Source organism: Triturus cristatus, chromosome 1_2 (genome assembly GCF_964204655.1).
Source record: "Triturus cristatus chromosome 1_2, aTriCri1.1, whole genome shotgun sequence".
NCBI classification, from domain to species: domain Eukaryota; kingdom Metazoa; phylum Chordata; class Amphibia; order Caudata; family Salamandridae; genus Triturus; species Triturus cristatus.
The window spans coordinates 210,081,430-210,107,688 of NC_140580.1; the positions used below are offsets into that span (position 1 = coordinate 210,081,430).

At 42.7% G+C, this 26,259-nt stretch overlaps 1 protein-coding gene across 1 annotated transcript in view; it reads right to left on the reverse strand.

Annotated features, from left to right (window-relative positions):
- Positions 1-12,605, reverse strand: part of MACROH2A2 (macroH2A.2 histone) — a 108,966-nt gene extending 96,361 nt beyond the window's left edge. Inside the window, exon 1 of the mRNA XM_085603474.1 lies at positions 12,438-12,605. The gene's annotated coding sequence lies outside the window, so the exon portion shown is untranslated. The remainder of the gene's footprint in view (positions 1-12,437) is intronic.
- Positions 12,606-26,259: the final 13,654 nt, after the last annotated feature.

Here is a 26,259-nt window from a genome sequence, read left to right on the forward strand (position 1 = left end):
CCTATTGCTTTCTATGGATTGTTGTGCTGCACTCCCGTCCTGCATTCCGTTTGTGGTGTATTGTGCTGCTGCAAACCCTGATGCCTGCCCTGTTGGTGCACCTCTCCATGTCCCTCCTGTCCTCTGTTATCTGAGTCCATGTCCCTACCCCAATTCCTCCTGCCTTCCATGATCCAATGTACCATATTTGCTAATATTTTGAACTTGATAAGAGGGAGATTTTGAAAAAAAAAGAAAACTGGGTTATTGATTTTCCCCATTGACTTACATTGAAAAACAAGCATTGGCATAGCCAATAGGTCTCGCCTTTGGGACCTTCAAAGTGTTTAGCCATGCAACAGTTGCATAACTAAATACTTATAAGGTCCCAAAAGCGAGACCTATTGGCTATGCCAAGCGGCCGCGAAAGTAATCGCGGAAAAGCGCGGCGCCCGCGCACATGTACTGTAGCTCTAGGCTGGCCTGGTAGCACTTTTTGGAGCCCTCTCAAAAACTCTCGCCAGACCAGCGCATGTGCTGGGTCAGGCGAGACCTAAAAAAGGAGATTGTAAACATGAGACAGATCAAATAAAGCCCATTTGGGCTTAAAAACATTGGGTGTTTCCCGGCTGAATCGGGTCTGTTGGCATGTATGGTTGTAGTACCACTTCCTCTTCGTTCTGCCCCCAATGGTCTATTATATTGCCACAGCCTCTCTTGCCTGGTCTGTATGATAAGTTTCTTGCCCCTGCCCCCCTTTCTACTGCCCTCCATAGTCTGTTGTGCTACCACTGCCCTTCCTGCCTGCCCAGTGCGGTCAAATTGTTGCCTCTGCACCCTCCTACCTGCCTTCAATTTTCTGAGTCCGTGCTCCTGGCCTCTGCCTCTCAACAGTATCCCAATGAACAACTAGATTGCTAACATTCGATATTTATTACAAAAGTGTGGCACGCCTGACATCTTGATGTAATCAAATATGTAATACCTAGAGCATTTCCTTTAGAAATTACATAGACTAGGGTCTTATTTGCATTGAAATTATGGTTTGTGCTCCATGAGGACATATTTTCTGAATTTTCAAATAGCGACAAAGCACTTTTAAATTATTTGTTATCTTTGTTTTTTTATAAAGTTGACCACTTGATTAAATGTTGCACTTAGGGGAGAGGATGTGGTGTTACTTCCAGAGCTGCAGACTTTGCAACTGGGGAACCAGGTTGGAGTTTCTGCTTCAGCTCGACATTCTGTGATTCTGGTCAAATCACTTAGTCTCCCCATGTATACAACCCAAAAGGAATTTGTCCGTGTGTGATGTAACCAATGCTCATGTAAAGCACTCCCAATACCTGACCATGCTGCACTATATAAAACTGCAAAAACAAAAAATAAAAAAGTGTTTTTGCACACTTCTGTCATTGGGCTACACATGGGCTACATATGGATGATATTTGTGCTACATTTGGGATCTTTTGTCTCTGGTGGCCATCTTGGGAGACTTATTTGTTATGAAGTTTCCTAATTTCCTCATTTACTGTAGTCTTCTCAGTAAGAAATACTTTCAGTTTTCTACTTTGATTCCATCAAGAAGGCATTCAGATGTGTCACACATTTGCCATAAATTCAGAATGTTTGCACTCTAATTGCTCATTAGATCCCTGGTGAGCAGTAGCTTTGCTACAGTGAAGTCTGCTGGTGGTATTAAAAGTGCATGTTTTGTTTCAGTCTGCATGTCAGAATTCTTTAATGAAATAGAAGAGGATTTAAGAAGTCACTCAAAATGTGCCCTAATTTTTCATTCTGCAGTACTAATCATACTTTCTATGGCAAAATGAACCCCCTCATTTTGTTCCTTTTTAGGTCTCGGCTAGCGAAGGCTGTGCTTGCGCAGTCTCGCTGGCGAGATTTAATGTTTTTTAGTACGGGGCTTGAACCCGCCCCTCTTCTCCATTGGCTGGCTTCCTAAACGGAGGCCAGACATTGGAGGAGAGGGGCGTCTGTCCGTTTAAGCCCCGTCTTTTTCGGATTCGGGGGCGCGTTTTTAACTTTCTTTCTCTCCTCTGGAATGTAAACATTCCAGCCAATGGGAAGAGGAGAGAAAGAAAAACACGCCCCCCAATCCGAAAACGCCGCTGCGTTTCTCAGAGGCATTTCTGCTTGACCTCGGAGAAAGGCGGTGGTGTGCTCGTCCTCTCCCCTGCTCTCGGCTCCCTCGGTGCTCCCGTGACCGGCTGCTGCTCTGTCTCCTCCCCCTGTCCTCTCAGGCTGTGCACGCAGGTCACCAGTCACATCTCAACTCAACTCACTCCTACTGAGTGCTTTGTAAAAAAGCTGCAAGGGCAGCGCTTTAATTCATACCGCAGTCATTGCTAGGCGCCTCGTACATCAGCCACGAGCCCCGGAGCACACAGGAGTCGTGGGGCGCGCCGGGATTTGCCAGTGAAAGGTGCAGTGTTTGAAGGGGCTTGCAGGTCGGGTCGCTGAAACAGAGCTCTGGTGACACCCGAGACAGCAGGCACATTTTTGAATGAAAGACAACGGAAAGAATCCAGGGAGCAGGGCCAGGAAGGGCCCGGGCCTTGTGAAAGCACTAGCCTCAGATTTGTGGCCCGCTTTCCCGACCTCTGCTTCATATAAATGAAGTGAGTGGACTTTTAAAGGCAGCGCTTCCTTAATCTCCGAGTAAGCACTGCATGTTAAAGACACGTCTGACTTAATGGGGGTGCAGCCAAATTAAATATTAAGAGGGGAGGGAGGAAGGCGCTTGAATAATTAATAGTCGTAATTCAAATAGACGTTATGAATGGGCTTTGCCTTTCATAGAACAGGTGTGTGTGTTGATAACGCAGTCGCCCATAAATGTCTTCCCAGCTAGCCTTTTTATGGTGTGCATTGTCTGGAGAACTTGCATTTTTATTGATCAACTTGTGCGTCACTTTCCTACTCTGTAGAAGCGTGTCGAAAAACTGCCAAACAGACCATGCCCCCGCGTACACACACACATCCTCCAAGGGAAACATTACGAAGGTAAATACAAGAATGGAAAGCACAACATTTGGTAGGCGGCCTGGACGGGTCTTATCAGTGTGTGTGTAGCCAGCATTCACTTTTAATACCACGTGCAGCTCGCCACGCAGCGTCCGGACACGTTCTAAGAGCTAAAGCTGAGACATGGTTTGCACAGGGGTCAATTTTACCATATTCTCCGCTTTTGGGGCAGTCCTGCCCGGGGAAGAGAGCTGGTTCTATCTTTACAGCTAGAGGTCTGTAAACGTGTATTTTTGCCTCTTCATGTCTGTGGGCTGTGTGGAGTGCGTGCCTATTCACTCGCCTGTACGTGTTTGTGCGCCTCTTTGTGTGTGTTTGCCAGAGTGTGCTTTGTGTTTGGGCACTAATCTATACATATTAGTGTGTTTGTACAGATGTGTGTGTATGTGTTCGTGCCTATTCATGTCTGTGTTGGTGTGTGTGTGCCCATTTACTCGCGTATCTGTGTTTGTGTGCGCCTCTTCATTTGTGTGTGTGCGCGCCTCTTCGTGTGTGTTTGCCAGTGTGTGCTTTGTGTTTGTGTGTGGGCACTCATCTATACAGATTAGTGTGTTTGTACGGATGTGTGTGTATGTGTTCATGCCTATTCATGTCTGTGTGCGTGTGTGCCTATTCTCTCGCGGGTGCGTGTTTGTGTGTGCCTCTTCATTCGTATGAGTTTCCAAAGTGTGCGCATTGTGTTTGTGTGGGCACTCATCTATGCATATTAGTGTTCGTAAGGATGTGTGTATATGCGTCTGTGCCTATTCGTGTGTGTGTTGTATGTGCCTATTCACAAGCGGGTGTGCATGTACATTCATGTGTGTGCGTTTGCCCGAGTGAATGCGTTGTTTATTTCTATGTGTGCTGCAATCATCAATGCAGATTAGTGTGTTTGAAAGGATGTGTGTGTGTGTTTATTTTCTATGTGTGTAGTTACCTATATGCATGCCTGCGTTTGCACAGCCAAAATGCATTTTTGTTTGTGTCTGCGCTAGTCTTTATATACGAGTGTGTTTTTAAGGCATCGCGTGAATAAATGTGTCTTTTCAGCGCCTGTGTGTGTATATGTGTAAGATTGTGTATTTGTTAGGGCTACACTGAAACAAACATGTATGGAACTTGCCGACAACGAAAAATACGACACTTACACCCCAAGCCTGGTTTACTCGTAATGTTCCTTTCAACAGTGTTATTTTGTGCCTACAGATACCCACTTCGACGTGCTCCTGCCACGCATGGCATTCAGACTTTGTAGGTGTAGTAAGCCGGTCATATTTAGCCCTCCCCTGCTGCACGTCAGCGTACAGAGAAACTTTCCCGCGGCCACAGATCACCTTTTTGGCCCACTGACAGCCACTGCGAGAAACTCTCACTGCTTTCAGCCTCAACTCTGGATCTCTTAATTGTTGCGGTTATAAACACCTGGAGGCGACTTGTTTCAAAGCATGCACTATACAAGAGTAAAAAGCTGAACAACAAATAAAAAATGAATGCCGGTGAGTGCCACCTGCAACCACTGGTTCACATTTACCGGTGTGTATGTGTGTGTGGTGTCAGTGTTATGCCGTTATGTGTGCTGCGAAATGCACACATGCGTTGTGGTTGTGTTAACTATTGTGTTAGGATTATTTTGGATATAGAAATGCTTTTAAGCGTGGTTCCTTATGCCAACGAAGGTGCACCCATATGCAGAAATGTGTGTTTGTTGAAGTTTGTGTGCCTTTCTTGTGCGTGCTTGTGAGGCTGTAAGAAAATAAAACTTTATTAAAGATAATAAATACCCTAATGTGTTTGTGTATTTAGAGCAGACGATTGTCACGCCATCATAAACACCTTTTAATAACTCTGTGTGTGTGTGTGTGTGTGTGTGTGTGTGTGTGTGTGTGTAGGTGTCTCGATTTGTGTGTGGGTTGCTCTATGTGAGTGGCTCTCTGTGGGTGGCTCTATTTGTGTGTGTGGATCTGTGTGTGGGTGCAAATGCAATAGGTCTCGCATTTGAGAGTGATTAAGCTATTGACATTGTAAATAACAATGCCGTTTCTTTAAATGTTTATAAACAAAAAAAACAAAAATAATGTCATGAGCAATGCCAATAGCTCTAACTTTAACAATGCCGAGACCATTGCATTGTAAATGCTTGCTAAATTAAATGTTTTTAGAGTTACCACTTTATTCCAATCAAGATGGCTTCAGGTGTGCAATACTTATTATTATTTACGGATTTATACAGCGCGTAGCTGCCCCAGCCACGGGGCGTCCCAGCGCTTCCCAAAGGACAAGTGCCAAAAGACTGCTTCAACCAACACAGACCAGTTACGTCGGGAAAAGCCAGATCTTTAAAGCCTTTCGAAAGATCATGATTCTGGAGTCCTCTGATAGCGATCGGGAGGGAATTCCAGAGGTGGGCCGCCTGGACCTTAAAATAACGTCCACCAGCTCGGACTCTTTGAAAATGAGAGGAAAAGCCAATCCCGAGTTGGCAGAACGAAGAAGGCGATTCGGAATGTACTGGACTAACAGGTCCATTAAAATCGGAGGGCCTTGGTGAGTCAGAATTGTGTGGCCTAAACACAAGGACTTAAACTGAATTATATTGGCTATAGGCAGCCAATGCAACTTTGATAAAAAATTAATACCGAGCAGGACTTGGGAAGAGCCAGCAAAGCCCGAGCCGCAGCATTCTGAATTAGTTGGAGGCGTAAGATACACTGGCGCCCAGATAAAGGGAGTTGCCATGATCCAACCCGGATAATATTGTGGCCTGGAGAATGGTTTGGCGAATTTTTGGTTCAAAATATCCAAGCAGGGGTTTCAACACCCTCAGGAGTCCAAAACAGACCCCTGCAAGAACTTTGGATTGTGTATCAAATGAAAGATCCCTATCTATCCAGAAGCCCAGATTCTTAACCGCCTCTTTGGGCAATGGCGCTGTTTTGAGTTTATCCGGCCACCACTGTTCTGACCAGAGAGATCTCTCCCTAGCACAAGAATTTCCGACTAGGCAGCATTAAGCTGCAAGCAATTTGTTGTCATCCAGTCTGAGACCTCTTTAAATTTAAAAAGGTTGTTTTTACAGTTTTTTGAAAAGGCAATTACTAGCTGGGTGTCATCGGCATAAGATACCAATGACATCCCTCTACTTTTGGCAACCATTGCTAGGGGTTGAACCTAAATGTTAAACAGTGCAGGGCTCAATATCGAGCCCTGAGGGACCCCGTGCTTAATGGCATGTATCTGCGAATGGTATGGTGGTACAGTAACTTGTACTTTTGTCATAAGTTAGACTGTTAGCGCTCTAGTTGTTAATTAGAACACTCTGGGAAGCTGCAGTAGAACACATAGAAATCAACTGACAGTCTCTGCTCTTGTTGGATGTGCATGTTTTACTTAGAATGTCAGACTGCATTCTGTTGTAGCCACAACACGACACAGAGACAGTGGCTAGAATACTCCAGGTTTATTTCTTCAAGCACGTAACATCAGCGCGCCTCATCCTTCAGCTGTTCCACTGACAGGACGCAAGCGCACCGTTAACATTAGAATCTTGACATTCCCCGCATTCCACTGAGGCGCGCGTGCGCTGCCGCAGTGACAGGAAGATCACAACACATTCTCACGACTGAGAAAGATAATGTGAATTTACAGAAAATATGCTCTCATTTTTGCTTCTAGGTCACCTTCCAAACCTCTGTGGTAAAAGTATGAGAAAATAGTTCTCTCTCAAACACGATTCATGATATCCCAACAGAAAGTTTTTTCACAGGGTAAAATCACCTTAGAACACACCACAATTCCTAAAATTAATATGGTACCATCAACAAATGATTTAGAATGTAACTAAAGTCTTATCGCCCTTTATACGTTCTCCTTTTGGTGACCCTCAAAACCTTCCATTCACTACAATGTTTTTTAATGAGGTGCTATCATGTATATTGGTCCCAAGGTGGCTGCCAACACTTCTTGGATGAAGTGCTGACAGCCAATCAGATCTCACGATGAGATGTGTGGTTAGGCTCCGCCCAGATATATAAAGTTATTTTTCCTTTAATATTAAAAAAACTACTGAATGGATTTACACCATTTAACAAAAAGGTCGCTTTCTGAACCAAGAGCTACCCATCTGCCAAATTTGGTGTAATTCCGTTCAGCGGTTCGGGCTCTAGCTTGGTCTAAATTTTCCAATGGAAAAACGCGTTTTGGGACCCCCTTTTTCCTCGGCCCCCGCTTGACGAATCACCCTGAAAGTTGCAAGACAGGAGCGGACCGGAGCACCCCACTAGGTTTGAAAATTTCGCGAAGATTCGTCAAACGATGTCTAAATTATTGGGCAAAAAAACGCTTTTCCTATGGAAACTAGGTCCCAACTATAACCACCTACTGGCGGTCAAGGCCTCAAGGGGCTGATACGCGCAATGGCGACAGGAGCACGAAAAGAAACAATTTGCACGCAGAAAGTGGTGTCCGTTCCTGACTGATTACGGTGGCAGGGAATCGAGAAGTAAAGGCGTGGTATATATAAAAAAAAATACACCCCCATATCCTCTACAATACAATAAATCTACAATCTTTGTAATACTGCAAAGAGAGATGTATGGCAGGTGTCAAGCAGAAGCAAGAATTTACACCATAATTTCCAGGTTAATCATCTAAATGATTAAGCAGAGTTTCAAACCAAAAGCAATTTTTCAGCTTAAGGCTAGACTCCAAACTCTTCACATGATACGACAGAGTACAAATCTATGTAAACAATCAGTTTGTTAAAAACAGAGCTGTCCCACTTGAACGGATTCATACAAAAATGTATGAAAAGTTAATTTATATAGCAACTTATGGTGTAGAGGTTTGGGGTTATGGGGACTGTTCTAAGCTCCAAGATACTGAGAACACCTTCCTTAAGAGATTTTTGATGGACCCACAGGGGTCTTCAACTTTGCTTTGCGATTCCAAAGTGGGGCGTAACCATTTAGAAGACACCATTTGGCTTGCACCCCTACTTTTAGGAGTAAAAATCTGAGCACTGACTCCCAAATTAAAAACACATCTTTTAGTGAAGTTGGTTTTTAAATTTCAGGTCTGAAAATGACACTTTTAGAAAGTTGGCAGAATGGATGAAGCTCAGCCGCCTGAAGCTGAACTCAGGCAAGACGGAGGTCCTCATCCTCGGACAATCCCCATCCGCCTGGGACGACTCCTGGTGGCCCTCAGCACTGGGCTCCGCGCCAACACCCTCAGACCACGCACGCAACCTGGGATTCATCCTGGACTCCTCCCTCACGATGACCAAGCAAGTCAACGCCGTCTCGTCATCATGCTTCAACACCCTGCGCATGCTCCGAAAGATCTTCCGATGGATCCCCACCGAAACCAGAAAGACGGTCACCCAGGCCCTCGTCACCAGCCGACTGGACTACGGAAACGCCCTATACGCAGGAACCACCACCAAACTTCAGAAACGACTACATCGCATACAGAACGCCTCCGCACGACATCCTCGACATCCCTCGCCACAGCCACATATCTGCCCACCTGAGAAACCTGCACTGGCTCCCCGTCAACAAGAGGATCACATTCAGGCTCCTCACCCACGCACACAAAGCGCTCCACGACATGGGCCCCGAATACCTCAACAACCGCCTCTCACTCTACACTCCCACCCGCCAGCCTTGCCCTCGCCACCATCCCACGGATTCGCAGAACCACCGCCAGGGGAAGATCGTTCTCCTACCTGGCAGCCAAAACATGGAACTCCCTCCCCGCACACCTACGAATGACCCAGGACCATCTCATCTTCAGGAAACACCTCAAGACCTGGCTTTTCGAGCAGCAGCAGCACCCCCCCCCCCCCTTTCAGCGCCTTCAGACCCTCACGGGAGAGCAGCGCGCTCTATAAATGTTCTGATTGATTGATTTTAACTTAACCAATCTGTGCCTCTGCATGTCCCTAGAATACACGTCTGGGTTGGATGACAGTTGGGCTTCGTGAATTCTCTCTAGACAGTCACACATAAAGGGAGCTGAGGTGTGCTTTGCATATCCTGATTGCCCATCACCAGGCTGATAAGCCTGAGCTAAAGTGGTGAGAGTGGCCGACCGCTGCACCTGAACATCCTGCTTTTTAAAGTTTCTCCAAGGACTTCAGTTGAGCTTACCTCCTGTTGGAAGTCTCAGGGCCATCAAAGACTTCACCTGTAACACCTGGGCTCCTCTGCTGAGAGCCCTACTTGCCAAGTGGGGTCAAATCCAGTTCCTGGGCCCATGGAAGTGTTTCAGTGCTGCCAGAAGAACCAGACAACATGCGATTCAGAACTTGCACCTGTCTGCAACTCTGACACGTGCCGCTGTCTGTACCAAGCGGTGGTTCCCACTCGACGCAATGACTGCACCTTACAACACAGGCTTCGACAGCGTTGCAGAGCCTTTAAATGACTGCCACTGCTGGAGTCCTGAGCACCGTGCCACCAACGTCTGACGTACCACTCCCCCGTGGCCCAGTGGTTTGACGTAGACGCCATGAAACCGAAGCCTCGTGACTTGACCAGCAACACCGACGCCGCACAGCAGTAAGGAACAGAGTGTGTTTCTCGGCAACTGCTGCATCACCTCCTCTGCGCCCTGCAACATTCCCAGGCATCAGTGACTCTGCACAGCTGCATCACTTGCTTCAGTACGGCCTCACCAACTTAGTGCAATGCACTATCCTTAAGTGCTGACATTCCAACAACCTTCTAAACAAGTGTGGAGCACTTTTATGGTGTTTTCAGTGTGTTACTGTGTGTGTAAATACTTTACATATGGCCTCTGTGGGTAAGCCTGACTGCTCTTGCCAAGCTACCAAGGGGGTGAGAACAGGGTATTCTTATTTTGTAACTTACCCAGACTAGGATTGTGGGTCCCTACTTTGACTGGGTGCAAACCACTGGCAACTAGAGACCCCATGTCTAACACTCGCTCAAAGGGATCAAAGTTACTGAAAAAGTGGCAACATAAGTTGCCATACCGTGGAAGGCCCTCTGCAAAGGTTGACTAGTCCACTTTTTCCCATACTTAACCTGTGTAAGTAAACATGACAAAATAAGAATTAATAGCATGCATGCCAATAGACCCGATTCAAGCTGCCGGAAATTGTATTTTCTACAATAGAAGTCAAGGGGGAATTTTCATTCTCCCGATTTTTTATTTTAAATCTCCCACGTCCCTGTCCTAAAATGTTGGCATGTATGTAATAGGCACAATATGCTTGTACTTTTTTTTCCTTGTAGCATAATTTAGTAAATCCCACATAATTTGGTCCTTCCCTGTCACATAATTCCAGTGGCCCTAGGTAGAACTAAAGGACAAAGGCTTTTCTGAACGGGTTACGAATGCCAACTTTTAGCCCACGTTATTTTTCATGCCATTTACTTTCACAACCATTTAAGTTTTTCAAATGCTCAGCATACCAAAGTTTATAGGTGACCAGGCGACCCTGATTTGCTGGTCATGTCCGTTTGGTTCACCACCTATCCTATCAGATTTCAGAATATTAACACGTCCGGTTTTCAGACGACTGAACACAGGAGGCAAGTTTACATGTGTTCCGATACTTACTTAATTGGTTAGCTACCCTTAACAGAAAACTATTTAATTAGCACAATGATGTTGTGAGCATATAATGGCCCCTTAGTACCTCATTGCCTGTATTTTCTGTTTATTGCACTGTTAATTAAAGCATTTCCATGTCGCCCATGGATGTAAATAGTAGTCCTATTTCTATGTTTGCGAGAAGTCCTCGGTTTTGAAAAAATCTAGTCGCCCTCTAAGTGCCTGCAGTTGGTTGCAGTTTCGCTTTCTACATTATCACAGTATTCAAGTCCGGGTTGCTAGAGCACTACTAGCTAATAATATAATAAATAAATCGCCGTTAATTGTTAAAAGTGCTAATTTGCGACTGGCAGAGACAGTTGTCCGCTTTGGCGAAATTATGCTCTTATAGTAAGGCATCGTGTTAGAAAAAACAATCCTAAAACACTATAAGTCATTGTGAGCTATTTCACTCCCCAAAAGTCTTGTTTAAAATAATTAACACAGTTGTTAAGGTGGTTTGAAAATCACCTTTCTAAATGTGACTAGATGGACAACTCGGAGACAATTACGCGGTTAAAACGCACAACATACAATCAGCAGAAACGGGAAGTGCAACCCTGGTGCACAATCACACCACCAGTCTCGCTGCAATCCGGAAGAAGTCCGCCATGACACAAAGGGTGTACGACTGCTACTGCAATGACCCCTGAGGCCGGGATGAGCGCCTTAAGTGTTCCATCTCAGCTGGCTTGAACTATCACAGTACGATGAAAATACATACTTGCTTTGACAAATACTGCTTGTAGCTAAACGAGATGACTAGAAAATGGATGTAGGCAAAGTATTATATACCCGCCGTACGCGTGGAACGCACAGCATTGTTCTTTGCAAAATGTATTTTTACTTTAAATTCGTTTGTATAGAGGTAACATGGGTCCGTCCAATGTGCCCCTCCCCCTCTCCACGCCGCCTATAACCTCGAAAATGGAGTCCGTTGGAAAGGGAGGGTGGAGAAAAGAGGTCGAATCAGGTTTGGGGTAACCACGAAACAGATTTGTTGTTTAATTCAAACAATCTTGGGAAAGAAAACAAAAACATACCAATTGAAAGAACGGTGCGGTTTTTAGAGCGCGGGTCGAGTGATTGTTTTATTGCTAGAGGTTACAACGAAACATAAACTAAGGTTACTGTAGGGGGCTGCTTGAAACGCCATGCAAAATAATTAGCGAAAATAATCCGTCAAGCCCACCCGTGGCGCGTCATTTTATAAATGAAAAAAACTGCAGGTTCGGCTAGGCCACGGAGGAGGCGGGGTTGAAAAGCGGGAGGGGTAAAGAAAATAACTGAAACTATTAAAAGGGGTATACTGTAAAAGAATAAAAGGTGTCGCTCGCAAGAGGGGAGGGGGTCGGGTCGTCTCTATTTAATCGGTTCTTACAGCAGAGTGGGCCTCGGGCTGTACCTTCCTTTACGTTAAGAGGCGGGAACAGTAGCTTGTGTGCAGCAGAGGAGATGGCGCCCTCCATTCGGACCTCCTTGGGGAGGACAGTTCACATAACCCGCTTCTGCATCAAACACAACATACTGCTAATGTGTGCGTAAAATATCACGGCCTTCAAACGATATGACAAAAACTATTAAAGCACACACATGTTTACGCATTTGCAATCACATCTTATTGTGGAGGAAGCGACGTACTCAAAGCAGCTAAGCATGTCATTCATTGGCTAAACACATACCCCCGTATTTGTTTCTGAAGAAGAGCATTTGCTCGTTTTTGGTAAAGAACCAAAGTTATTTAGATCTGGCCCAGTGGACACGGTCTACTGTTGTGAGCACAGCATCCGGTGAGGTGTTCTTTTACTTACAGGCGAAGTAGACGCTGCACCTTATCCGTCTGGAATCCTTCCTCGTCCTTTTCTTTCCTTGTTCTCTGTTTAGATTGCAGGCAGCTCGGGTAGTAGGAGGCGGTAGTGAAATGGCGGGCAAGGGAAAGGGGAGGGAATATAGGTGGAAGGGGCTGCCCCTGCGAGTACAGCGGTTTTAACAGGCCAGTCCATTTCATACGTAGGGAAATTACAAGTTCCCTATTTCATTTGGTAAATGTATAGCGCCATTTAGTGCGAATGTTTAACATGTATTGTTCACTGGAATGCAAAGTATCATGACTTCAGAACTCCGCAACTCCCAAATAAACTTATACGAAGACGACAATAAACACACTTTTAAAGCGAGCTGCAGCTAATGTAGACACCTGACCAATATTTTATCGGCATGTCTAATGTTTGTGTCTAAGAACGTAAAAGACATTGAAAAAAATCAGCACTAGTCATTTTCCCCTAAATAATGAACAACGCACCAAATATAAGAAGAGATCTTATCAAAAGCATTTTAGGACCGTCGAAACTATCTTTGAATTATTTCGATTATGCTTCTCTTTCTTTATCTACTGAACACAGCCGCAAAGTAACATAAAGAAAAAAACACTACATTTCCCATGAGCCCCACATCCCATATTCCACTAATCAGGCCCCACACAACCCCTAAATAACATCTTGGAATCATAGTCCTTCCTCTTTTTTTGCCATACCAGTGATGAAACGTGAAGCGGTGGAGGGTCATATAATATTCCACACTAACCTTTACAATACCATAGGAAGCGTAAATACTATAATGAGGGGCCCATAATTCATTATCCTTTCTGTTAGCAATAGCAATATCAAATGTCCTCCAATGGATCTTTGGTAGAGCTGAAAGGACTAAGTTGAGAAATCAGAGAACTATTCCTTCATGATGACCTTTAATGAAGAAACAGCTATTCCATAAAATACACCACAAATACATCAATAATATAACAAATATTATCCTAAAAATGTAATGACTCAGGAAATAACGACAGACTCTATTCTATCTAGGTACATTTTGGTATTATTTCAGAAAATATGAATGGTCATAGACAAATACAAATCATACGATAACACTTTGTTCACAATATTACAGGTAAAACATCAATCACAAACAGAGTAAATCGGAGATCACCAAACTCAGGTGACAAATAAGGGAGGAAGAGAGGGAAACAAGGAACATCGAGGTATCTCTGTATTTAGATAAAATGAATGCACAGCGTGCAATTAGTCAAGAAAACTATCTCCACGGCCGTAGGAGAATAGTGTGGGTAGCATCACCAGCCGATGATGTGCAAAGTCTCTAGGGATAAGTTCTTTGCAGTGAGGATTGCCAGCCTGATCAGGAATCAGCACAACACAGCATACTGCGTATCATGGATGCAGGACAGGTCACCAGAATATGAACGAGCCGATGATCATTTCTTACACCAGCGTCTTTATACTGACTTCGCAACTTTGTTACACTAGGTTAGCAACTCTCCTAAACTCTACAAGTCACTCTCATTGGTCAGAACTAGGGGAAGCAAACATCTCCTAACGATGACTTTACAAATTTCTCTAAACAGTCTTTGTCTAAAATTGTATAACTTCCTAGAGAGGAAGTAGAAAATTACAATTACATATTTTGTAACTACATAGCAACAGTTTCATTCTAAATCCTCGCCTAGACAGGAAAGAGGCATAGTATTCTCAGCTCTCTAAGGATGTAAATGTTATTCTTTGCAAGGACATCAGGAAACAATGTGAAAAGAAACAAAGGAGCACGGAAGCACATCCCCCTAACCAATACGTTTGCTTATGCCTGCATGTTTTAGCAATGAAAGACAGAGAGAAAAGAAAAATCTTTTCTACATTTCTAAGCCTACACTTCTTTCACGAAGAATAAAAGTGCTTGCTCATGTTTGTGCTTGAATATTCCTGCATTTCAGGAAAAATAAGAACATTAATATTAGACACACAAATTAATAATTTCTTCTGCATGTTTTATTTTGACTTTTAAAAATGCGTGCAGCCTTGCACATTTTTGGACGTACCTTCTAAATCTTCACGTTTTAGTAATTTCGGTTTTCACACACGTTAGTAATTTATTAAAACACACACATGGGTGGATTTTCCAGAGCAGATTATATTAGCAAAAAATCATGCTCCATCAAACCTCCATTTGATGGTATCCCAAACTTATCACACTAACCCATATCAGATTACTATCTGATAAAGAACAATCAGAATGCAGTAATTCTCATTTGTTTCAACCTAACACACTCTATATCCTTCCTGGCATCGTAATAAACCCCTCTTTGATCTTCCATTTCTATTTCTTTTCCTTTTTCTTGCTCGTCGTTTTCCCTTAGTAGGCTTACTCTTGCGACACTTATAAAGCAGTATTATCATTAGTATGCTTGTAGCAATAGCAATTATCGGTGTTCGTATCCTCCCTAATAAGCTGTTAGAAAAATTAGAAAACCAGCTACCTATGGAAGAAATATTACCAATGTTCACCCATGCACCATCAGCCTTCAGATTTGACAGATCATCATGTAAATGAGTAATGTTACTAATATATCCCTCCAAATCCTTACTCTTATCAGGGATATAAGTGCAACATTGTTGAATCTTTAACATAATACAGACTCCGCCTTCTTTTGCCAATAGTACATCTAAGGCAAGTCTATTTTGTAAAACCATGGTCTTCATAGCAACCATTTCAGTATTAACCATCAAGACCCCTCCAGCGGTATCTGTAGATAAACGATCAACCACTGTAGACAATTTTCAAATTTTCTGTGAATTTAGAATAACCCCAACTGAAGGTATCAATGCACCAAGTATATCCCCTGTTATTTCAGCAGCACTCAAACCCTTTTTGCTTTGAGTTAGTTGCTTTTCATTGGTTCCTTGTTCATCATTCACGTGGTTAATCTTAGGAAAAACAATTCCCATATAACAACATCCATACCAATGTGGTGGCAACATATAATAGGCATTTTTACCACAAATGAAGTACACCCCAGGGTAAACAGGATCTGTACTACCCTTTAATCCCCAACCACCAGTAATTAAGAAAGTGTGTTCACATTCACTGGAACCAATAAAATGGTTATTATAATCCGTTTTCTGCCTTAGTATTCAAAGCTTTCCCCTATGGGGCAAATCCAGAACCATTGCAGCATAAGTCTTAGTCTTCTGATAATTTCCTTCTTTATGCACCCATGGAGGCTCTTTACTCTTCTGTTCAGCAGCCCTACGTTTGAACTCTCTACGTCTATCTTCTACATAATGTATTAAGTCAATCTCTACACTGTGTAACCTACAGGTCAAATTATGCCTATGTGGATAAACTGTATCTATTGTTTTAATAGTGTGAACATACTATCCCAAATATTCTGCACCCTTAGCACAATATTCTATATTCATATTCGTTCTGATAGGAATTTCTGAAAACACTAAGTGATAATTTGAGTAATAATGTTGGAAAACCCCTTTAGCATAAAATAGACTAGTTAGTACACTACACAATATACCATATGTTAGTGGTAAGTGGTGGTACGTTATACCCTCAGACACAGATGTAGGTAACTGAATGCAGACATAACAATCTCACATCCATTGTATCTACACACTCATAAAGCAATTTTGTAAAAACATTTAACGAATAATCACCAATAGATTTATCCAAATGTAAGGCACTACCGTTATTTCTTTCATATTCATTTCTGAATCTTCTTTCAGCTCACTTTTAGTAAGCAAAGTCACATGCTCATTATTGTTAATCATAGTGTTTACTACATTAATAAACATAAAGCGTGGTATCACAATTGTTAAAACCAACCATACAGACATTGTTAATAAAACACAGAAAACACAAATATTGAAGCCTTGCTGCCTACACATTCCCTGATTCCGCCCACCAGTCTCAGTTCTAATCATCTTCAAAAATTATGTAAAAGAAAAAAATAGACAAAAAAATTCTAACAAAAAAATGTACTCCAAATAATTATAAATTTTACTAGGCTGGTTTAGTTTGTGCACTCCACACCAAATACTTGAGCCTTGAGCTCTTCTTCAAAATCCACAGCTTCGGACACTTCTGGAAATGTATCACATTTGTGTTAAGTTATGAATGTGGATGGTAGAGGAACACTCCTTAAATGAAATGTTTTATGCTCAGTTGCTTATGTATCTAAACTATTTTTAACTAATTTTAATCTATGGGTGCCTCACCCCTGCACGTGTTGACGGCACATGCATTAGAAAACCAAAAATCTAACAGGATCAGAGACCTGAATGTAGTGAGCACTGTTCACTCAGGACTGCCCGTTTTATGATATGTTTTGCACAATTTATATGTGTGAAATCTAAAGTAAACAAAATCCAATCAATAAAAATTGAATGTTTGTAGGACAACACTGATATGCTCAAGGTATGTTATCGTCAATATTCTTCTTTACACAGAATCGGTATACAGACACGCCCTTTTAATATGGCATCTTTTCACTGTAGGTCACAGCTTTCATAATACAGGTACGCTCTTCAAGTTCCCTATCGCGTATCCTTCTCAGCACTCCACTTCACATTTTTGGGTGAATCGGCAAACAGGGTTCAGATCACTTCTATTTTTTCACCATGAACCTCACAAAACTTTATTGACTAAGGTTGTCCATATTCATCATGCTGTTCTAACGTTTTTTAACTTTTGTTAGATCTTATTCGCACTTTTCTATCTTGTGCATGTTTTGTTTACCCAGATATCTTTTTCCATATTCCTTGAATTGAGCTCATTTCATATTATATACAAGCATGTGAGGGCATTGATTAATTGTTGGGCCACGGGATTTTCTTCATTTATACTTGCATACAATTATATAATATTGAATTTGTTTAATTGCAGATATGCCCCTGAGGAAGGGACCACAGAGTCCCTAAATGCATCGGGCTTTACATTAATGTTATGATACAAGCTGTGTCTGCTAAGATTGTATTTTATATATATATATTTTGGTTTGGAATGTAAAACATGACTGCAATTTAAATGCAATTTTACTGTTACTTATTGAACACAGCAAATTGTATGATGTGTTAAATCCGATTTGTTCAACAATAACATTCTGAATGAGACACAACAAAACGGAGTAGTGTTTATTGAATGGATTTTGTTTACTTTCGATTTCACACATGTAAATTGTACAAAACATATCATAGAACGGGCAGTTCTAAGTGAACAGTGCTCACTACATTCAGGTCTCTGATCATGTTAGATTTTTAATGTATCACATTTATCACATAAATCTCCTCTCTCTTTTTGAACACCCTCTTCAAAATAGCAGTTCACTTAGGGCGGCTTAAAAGAGTTGTCCCTCTTTACACAGAATTAAAAAAATATATTTTTCCCAATCATTTTTTGAAACAAATTCATTTGCACCTACAACCACATAAGTCCATTCTGGTGCTGAGTTTTTTTCTTGTTTGCTACTTTTACTCTTTTTGTTCTTCATACTTGATTATCCTCTTCTGCTTCACTTTGCTCTGATTGACTCGATACTTCAAGTATTGTTTCAGGAACGTTGCTATTGACAGTGTATTTCAGCTTTTTCACTCCTTTGGCCACTTGTCTCCCTTCTTTGGCCTTTTTCCATTTTCATTTTTAACTATAGTTTCTGAACTTTCTTCAGATGAGTTCCTCTTTCTTTTGTCTCTGACAACTGCAGGAGCTGAAGGAATCACCCTGTTCTCACCATTAACAGCGTCAATGTTATCTTCACTAGTCCCAGTAACTTGTGCCCACGCTACTCCGACTTCAACCTGCTCTGGACCATTTCCTTGTTCACGTCGCTCTTCTCCAGCAGTTTCTTCATTTTCAAGTGGACTTGGGACTTTTCTCGTGTGACTTGCGTGAATCCAATACGGCAGACCTGCACATTTGACAGCTGTCGTAGTCACCAGTATGATCTGGTAAGGGCCATGCCAGCGAGGTTCTAAACATGACTTTCTGACATGTTTCTTCACCACAACCCAATCTCCAGGAGATAGATCGTGGCCTTGTTCTTGTTGAGCTGTTGTCGCAACTTCTCCAACCTGATGAGACACAGAACGCACCACATCAGCCAATCCTTCACAATAATCCAGTACCAAGTCATCAGTAATGTTCATTAGTTGATTTGCTGGAACTATTGGCGGTCTCATAGCCCTGTCCATAATGATTTCGTGGGCAGACTATACAGTTTTCTTGTCTGGGATACTTCTTAAGCTCAATAATACTAATGGCAATGCATCAGGCCATTTCAGTTTTTTGGAAGCACAAACTGTAGCCAACCTTGATTTTATTGTGTCATTGACCTGTTCAACTACACCTGAAGCCTCAGGTTTATATGCACAGTGCAGTTTTTGCTCAATCTGTAATGCTGCACAAAGCATCCAAATTATTTTATTATTAAAATGTGTCCCTCTATCTGATTCCAACGTGACTGAAAAACCAAATCTAGGAATAATATGTCTAAGAAGCAGTTTAACAACTGTTAAACTGTCATTTCGTCTTGTTGAATATGCTTCAACCCAACGAGAAAACAAACAGATAACCACAAGGACATATTTTAATCCATTGCAAGGGGGCATCTCAATAAAATCCAACTGCATTCTGGTAAATGGACCAGCTGCCTTCCCAATTCGTCCCATGCTAATCACTGTCTTTCTTCCAGGGTTTTTCTGCTGACAAGTTGTACATCTCTGACAGCGACTTTCTGCAATCATTCTGAACGTGGGATTAAACCATGTCTGTTGAAATAATCGAATCATTGCATCTGCCTGAAGAACCAGAACCTTTTGGGCCTGGCGGCGCAGGGTACGCCTTAATCTCCGGGGTTCTCCTGCTCAGCTACACAGAGACACGGGACACTCTGTTAGGCGTTAGAAGATCAGATTTATTAGCTGCAGCTAGTACAGTTATCCCAGAAGTACACAAGGTAGGTTCTCAGGAGACTGCCACTTCACTCCGTGGCACACAATCTTATATACCACATATGTGAAATATACATTAACCAAATACACACCCAGAACATATAAGAAAGAGCCAATAAGAAAAGTTGGAAAACAGGACAGAACCAATAGGAAAGGTTTGAAAACAAAGTATTAGATGACTCGAAGAAACCTCTCCTCCAACTGTGTTTGTCACCCCTCCCTCGAACTAATTCATTAACAGGTCTGCAACTAACTTGCAGGTGGCGAGATACGTTTGTGTGTGTTGGAGGACAGTTGTGAAACGAGAGAATGCTAGCAGAGGACAGTGAAGGCCAGACGATAAGATAAAGTCAGAAGAGAATAGTGTGAACCAACAGATAGTTGAGACGGGGATTAGGAAAACCAGACAGGGATTAGTGTACTCGGCCAATCCTAACACCAGTTTTGCAAATAGAGGCAGAAGGCTTATTTTGACACGAAGCTGCAGAAAAAGCAGAATAGACTTTGTTCGCCGTGCTGCCTGAGTGAGGGCAACACAAAATGGCGGCGGAGCACAAAATGGCGGGTCGATTCGATCACGATCGAAAATCGAATTTTCTCAGACCCTCCTTTTGCCAGAACTCAGGCAAGATAGACTCATGTTAATCTGAGTCAATGTCGATGGCCATGAGGTCATCGAGCTGTTGCTGTAACATCATTCTTATGTTCTCTGCTCTTTGTGATTTGGGTTTAGGGATGCACATAGTAGCACAAAGGTCGCAGATGGCGGGACCACAGTGCATACAAAGGCAAGAAGAGAAAATAATGGTCAAAACTATTCCAAGGAATGTCAACGCTTTCCAACCCCATTTGGACAGTAGTCCCCAAAACCACTCCGAAAATGACCAATCTCCTTCGTCCTGATGAATCGACTCAGAGATTATATGCAATTTAGAGATAGCTCGGTATACTGTCGGAGCGTCATTAGGTATGAAAATACAGCAACTTGACCCGATCAATTTGCACACTCCACCACGATCCGCAAGAACAAAATCTAAGGCAACTCGGTTTTGTAAGGTCATAAGACGATCCGCCTGTAGTTCTGCCGTGATATTACTTAAGGCTCCTACAGTGATGTCTATTGTGGTTTCTACGACACAAACTAGTTGCCTTATATTTCTGCTGTTGGCCAATGGACCCCAAAATGGAAGAAATCCTTTGAGGAAATCTCCTCCCTCTTGTCCTGCTGTGTCTTTGGAATCAATAATCCCTCTGCCATATCTGTTTCGATGATAGTTTGCAGAAGCGGTGTATGAAGGGGGAAGAAGGAAAGCTATATAGCAGGTACCAGAAAAAACAGTTGACAACCATGTGTAAGCCCTATTGTGGCAGATAAAATACGTGCCTTGAGATGGCACTAGAGGAGGCGAGTTCTGAGAGGAGTAGACGTATGTGTGGGAACAGTTGTTTCTTTGTATGGTGTCAGAAGACCTATCATTTATTTTGCAGACAGAAATTTCCCTGATGAGGAATAGTCCAAATTGGTGGAGATTTTCTTTGTTTAACCTTATCACTAAGGCTAGTGACATAATGGGTGACGTTCCAATTTGTGTACGCTTTCCTTTCCTCAATGGAAATCTTACTATTTTCCATGATTTTAGCCATAACTACCATTCCCTTTATCAATGAGCTATGACTAAAATCTGGACCACCAATATATGAACTAACGGATCGTTTGAATTTGCTTTGGTAGGCATTGGAGAAGATGACAAAATAAGCCCAAGCAGAACCCTCATAAGAAAACGGGAGAACTAAATATGGCATTCCTTTTTCTGTGGTATGTGGCATAAGTCCACATACCCAACAGTCAGTTGTATTGACCACTAACTGGTGTTGATGTAATTACTGGACAAAGGAATTGTTATAATATTCAGTTCTTCTAATGAGTTCATGTTGAGGAAGGGTATGAAATAGATGTGGAGAGACAGTAGAAGAAGACGAAGAGGAAGAAGGAGAGACAACTTTTTGCTGCAGAGCATAAATAATCCAACTTATAAATGCCAGAAGGATACACAATAATATAATAATACATAAGATTATACTGAAACAACTGTACATTAATCTACAGGATTCTTTTTTCATTTCATCCTTCCTCTCTTTTTTGCCTAGTGTAGTTTCCATTGTTCTAATGGATGCTCACGGCAATCTTCCTCGATCACTTAATTATGATTATCTGCCGTCCTATGACACTGCAAGTCCTGCAGGCCTATTGCCACTACTCAGGTCACAATCAAGACTCCTACTGTGACCCTGCAACCGGGATAGAATACTACACAAGAGAGAGAAAAATCTTAAGTGTTCTTTGGTCTAGGTCTCAGATTATAATGTTCTTTATCCGGTACAGTTTGGTCTCGGAACAATGTTCGCGGAATTGTCGTATCCAAGCGACGATGTGGTGTTATCGCTTCCTGCAGAATGTCGTCGTCCTCTTTCTCAGATAGTGTTCCATTCAGGCGTGCATCGCTAAAAGGTACAAATCGTGGAACCTTCTCACTCTCAGAGTCACCAATGCCCCTACGCACCCATTGATCGAAGGGTAGAGGCAAAGGCACTTTCTTACAATGCACGCCGTGAATCCAATTCTTCTTTCCTTCGACTTTGACTGCTGTTCTCATTGTTAAAAGTACTAAACAAGGCTCCCTCCACCTGGGCTCCAAATTTCTCGTCCTTTGGAAATTCTTTGTACAGACCCAGTCACCTGGTCGGATGGAATGACCTGGATCTGTGGAAGCCTCCGGTAAAGCACTCTGAACCTGTTGATGGAGAACACGCAATTTAGTTGTAAGTTCTTGCAAGTAGTCAATCAACATTGGATATGGCAAGTCTGAGTATTTCTTAGGGCGAGGGACTCCCCATACATTAGCTGGGCGCCCAAAGACCACTTCGTAAGGGCTAAGTCCCAAACGAGAGTGCACAGCAGTTCTGGTGGACAGGAGAGCCAGTGGCAAAGCATCAGGCCAATTAAGTCCTGTACTAGCTTGGACTTTTGCCAGTTTGAGCTTCAAAGTTCCGTTATAACATTCCACTAAACCTGCTGACTGTGGATGGAACTTTTGCTTGATACCAAGACCCGCACAAACTTTTTGCATGACTTGGCCAACAAATTCGCTCCCATTGTCACTCCAGACAATGCGCGGCAAACCAAACCTAGGGAAAAATTCTTTCAGTAAAATTTTGGCTGTGGATAAGGCTGTATTGTCTTTTAGAGGGTATGCTTCTATCCATCTAGAGAAGGCACCTACTACCACCAGAACATATTTGAGATTGTTGCATCGTTCCATGTGTATGTAATCGATCTGCAACACCTCAAATGGATATGTCGGAGGGGCAAAGTGACCCGCTGGAGTTGGGGTTCCCTTTCCCGGATTGTACATTAAACAAACAATACAATGTTTCACTACATTGTCTGCGCATTTTGGGATTCCTTCATTTTGCCACACTGGAGCCAGAAGCTTGCATATACCTTTCGCACTTAAGTGGGCTGGACCATGTGCCATAGTAACCACTGGGAGTACATAGGCATCTGGTAACAGCCAACGTTGGTGTTCAGATAATTCCACCCAACAACCCATCCCATCTAACATTCCTGTACTTTCTTTCCACTTACTCAATTCCTTCTCTGTAGCCTCTTTCTGAATCGACTTTACACTTTCTACTGTATTCTCATACATTCCTCTTTCTCTGACCCAATTCGCAGGACCCGCCACACACATTCGACTTGTAGCATCTCTCGCTGTCTTTTTCGCTACTTCATCTGCAAATGCATTTCCTCGGCCAACATCATCTGTAATCTTTTGGTGCGCACTACACTTCACGATTGCTATTTGGGTGGGCAAGGCAAGTGACTCAAGAAGATCAGTCACCAACTGACCATGTTGTATTTTAGTGCCATGTGAAGTAAGGAATCCCCTTTCTTTCCAAAGACGCCCAAAATTGAACGCTACACCAAAGGCGTATTGACTGTCGGTGTACACGTTCACTCTTTTCCCTTCTGACAATACACATGCTCTCGTTAATGCTATCAGTTCTGCTGCTTGAGCTGAGTTGTGTCTGATACGGGCTGTTTCCACAACTGTATGTAGAGTAGTAACAGCATAGGCTGAAACTGTATCTCCATTAGGCATTTTAAAACAAGAACCATCTACCCATAGAGTTCCATCCGGATTCTCTAGCGGCGTATCTTTCAAGTCAATTCTTCCATTTGTCTCTTCCTCAGTACGAAAGAAACAATCATGTTGTTCCTCAACACCTTTCTCCTCTGGAAGGGGCAACAGAGTAGCTGGATTTAGGGTATTACATCGTTTGATGTGTACGTGACTAGCCAAAAGTGTCAGCTCGTATCCAGTTAGACGAGCACTCGTAAGATGCTGCGTTTTCGTTTTGTTTAGTAAGGTATCCACTGCATGTGGTACCATGACAATGAGAGTATTATCTAGCACCACTCCAGCAGAATGTCGAATAGAAATTGCTGCTGCTGCTGTCGCTTTGAGACAACTAGGCAATGCTTTAGCTACGGGATCTAGCGTAGCCGAAACATAGGCACATGGCCGCTGTTTGTCTCCAAATTGCTGTGTTAAAACTGACAGCACACAACCCTCTCTCTCATGAACATAGAGCGTAAAAGGCTTACTGTAATCTGGAGTACCTAGTACAGGAGCAGAACACAGAGCAGTACGTAAGTCAGTAAAACTCCTTTGGCATTCGTCAGTCCAAGGAAGGGGCTGAGGCGTATCTTTCAAAGTGAGGGCCAACAAAGGCTTGGCCAACAGAGAGAAGTTAGGGATCCACTGCCTACAATAAGAAGAAATACCCAGAAAGGCACGTACCTTCCTTTGTGTGGATGGCACAGACATTTACGTAATCGCCTGAATTCGTTCTGGTGTTAATCGTCGTCGCTCCCTTGATAGGAGATGACCCAAATAGGTAACCTCTCGACGGACATATTGTAGTTTGGAAGGTGAAACCTTATGATTCAGACTAAACAAATGGCGTAACAATGCAACAGTGACATTTTTGCAAATATCTTCTGAATCAGCAGCGATTAACAAGTCATCCATGTATTGTATAAGAGCAGCACCAGACGGCAAATTAAAAGTATCAAGATGACATTTTAAAGCTTGGCTGTAAATGGAGGGACTTTCACAATAGCCCTGAGGTGCGCGCTTAAACCGGAAGCTTCGGCCTCCAAGAGAGAAGCCAAAAATGTCCATACTCTCTTCTGCAATGGGAATACTAAAGAAGGCATTCTTTAGATCGATAACAGAAAACCAAGTCGCTGTGGAAGGTATCATTGTTAACAGAGCAGCGATATCTGGAACGACAGGAAATTGTGTTACAACAATTTTGTTTACCTCCCGAAGGTCAATTACGAAACGATATACAGGTGGCTGAGAAGGATCAGTGTGTTTAAGAACAGGAAGAATAGGACTATTACATGTATTTCCTCTCGTTTCTTCAACCACACCCTTCTGAATCAAATCATGAATGATTTCCAAAAGCGCTTTTTCACCTTCAGTGGAAATTCTATACTGCAGAATACGCGGCAATTCAACATTAGGCTTGAGAGTGACAACATAAGGTGGAATTTCAAGACAGCCCACATCGTTCGGGCCCGTGGCCCAAAGCGTTGCCGGGAGAGAAAGCAATTCAGGTGGAAACTGATCTTTGGACAAATACATTGGAGAAATCAGTTTCTGTCCTAAAGTAAGATGTACACCAGAAGGAGAACAATATATCGTAGCATGCATTCTTTTCAACAAGTCTAAACCCAATAGATTCTCACCACAACCATTCGTCAAAAGAAGTGGAGCTTCCAAATCATAAGGGCCAATTGAAATAGGCAAAGGGCAAGAAACCGGATTACGAACAGGGGCGCCAGAAATTCCTACAGATACATACGTTAAGCCAGACAAAGGTGCCCCAGGGAGTTTAGAATGAATGATAGAACTTCTCATCGCCCCAGTATCTAGAAGAAATGGCTCTAAAACACCCATTGTAGTGACATTAACATAAGGTCCATTCTGATCTACTGGAACCGACACAACTCCCTTACTTTGTCCATGGCTGTCCTAGTTAGCATGAAGACTTTCATTTCCGTCTTCAATATAATGGTCTTCATTATAGTACTGTGTAGACCTAACATTTTGCTGATCAAAGTAATTCATGGAATTGGGAGAGGGAAGAGCACGCTGTTCTGAAGTCAACACACCTCGACTTCTACCTCTGTTTGCTGACTGGAGACCAGCACGACCTCGTGGAGCAAATAATGCTCCACTGCGCTGCAATAAAACCGGACAACTATTCTTAAAATGACCTTCTTCTCTACAATAGGCACATTGATTAGGTCCTAACAAAGGTCGCGGAATGTATGGCTCAGGTTTTTGATACAACCTCTGAAACTGTGGAGGCTGTTGAAGCTGAGGCTGAGCATAGCGAGGAGGATAAGCTTGTTGCAAGAGAACCTTCGTTTTTAATTCCTCGTCTTTTTCGCTTGCTTTTCTTTTTCTTCTTTATCTCTGTTTTCATAATATTGTGCAGTAGCCAATATCTGGGCAGAAGAAGAAACAGCCCATGAACTTTCAGAATCTTTCAATTTGTGTGACAGCTCGGGAAGCAAATTATATACAAATTTGTCCACAAATAATCGCTGTCCACCCTCTGTAGCCATATCTTGACCACTGTGATCAATAAATGTCTCCTCGAAACGAGTAAAGAAATCAGAGACACTTTCATCTTTCTTTTGTTTGCATGCCGCTAATTTATCCCAATTAACTCTCAATGCAGGCATCATCGT